Source organism: Megascapheus bottae, chromosome 12 (genome assembly GCF_031878675.1).
Source record: "Megascapheus bottae isolate mThoBot1 chromosome 12, mThoBot2.hap1, whole genome shotgun sequence".
NCBI lineage: Eukaryota > Metazoa > Chordata > Mammalia > Rodentia > Geomyidae > Megascapheus > Megascapheus bottae.
The window spans coordinates 37,457,754-37,459,009 of record NC_143520.1 but is presented as its reverse complement, the minus strand read 5'-3'; the positions used below and the strand labels follow the sequence as shown (position 1 = coordinate 37,459,009).

The 1,256-nt window shown below is 40.4% G+C and overlaps 1 pseudogene; it reads right to left on the bottom strand.

Moving 5' to 3' along the window:
• Nucleotides 1–922, bottom strand: LOC150056427 (deubiquitinase OTUD6B pseudogene; annotated as a pseudogene).
• Between the last annotated feature and the right edge of the window lie 334 nt (nucleotides 923–1,256).

Sequence of the window (1,256 nt, the reverse complement as noted above, 5' to 3'; positions counted from 1 at the left end):
CTAGATGCAGTTTTCAGTGGCTGTGTTCACCAATTGCATAACAGAATTATAATGTTCTCCTAAACCATATGCATGTCTCATATACACAAGTATTAGTGGTTTTTCTAAATATTCTTCACCCACTACAACAGGAGGAGAATCTGCCTGAATTATCTCTATTGGTGTTTTTAAAATGTGAGACAGAGCTCTTAGCTCCAGCTGACCTCCTCATGCAGCTGTGTTTACAATATCGTCACAGTACTTTCCAAACTCTTCTGGTGTGTACATGTCTCCTTTATTGGGGTTTGTTAAAAATGGCAGGAAGTCATCCTAAGTTGAGTTTGACTTCTCAACTTAGCCACAGTGAGGGCGCAGTCCTGTGTTTTCAGCTGGTCCTCAATGGCTCTGTACATACAGTGACCATCAGATGGAATCTGCCTCATTTCCAACTCTCTGGCTGCCAGGATTTCAGTAAGTTTCTCATTTTCCATATGCCTAGCGCCAGATAAGTTCTCAATTTCAGCTTCAGCTATCCTCTCTTCCCTTTCCTTTTCCAAGGCAGCTTTTTTCCCTGTCTCTTTTGAGCTTTTGATATCCGAGGTGGTTGATTCTCAATTACCAGGTGTGAAATGTTAGCATCCACAGAATCTATCTCATTCTCTTTAGAAGCCATCTTCAACTGCTCTAGTTCCTCGCTATGTTTCTGTTCCATTTCTTTTTCCAACTTAGCAACATCTTCGATGAGTTGCTTCCTCCTCTTTTTGTCATTCTTGGGAACAGAATTCTTCACACCTTGAATTTTTGCTTGCAACTCCTTCTTCTCCTGGTGATGCCGCCTCGCCAGCTGCTCCTCCTCGCCCAGCTCCTCCACAGGGGAGGATATTCTTTCTGTTAATATTTTTACTGTTCTTTTAATATTGCATGATTTGGCATCAAACATCATGTCTTCATGTGGTTTGAAGGTTGAAATAAGTGTTGTGCCAAAAGAAAAATTGTTAATAAAAAACACTAACAACAACAATAACAGCAGCAACAACAACAACTAGACCTACACTTATATCTGTTAGTTGCACTGTAAGGGAGAAAAGAACCAGGCAATCAACTGTTGGAACAAACATTACTGGCATAAGACACAAGACGAGGCCATGAAATAGACTGCAAGTGACAGCTTCAAAAAAATAACACCAAAGCCCGTGAAATTAAGTCAGAATACAGAAAGATGATGTTAGCCAAGACTATGAAAGATGACATGACTTCAGTATGTTGGACATGATAAG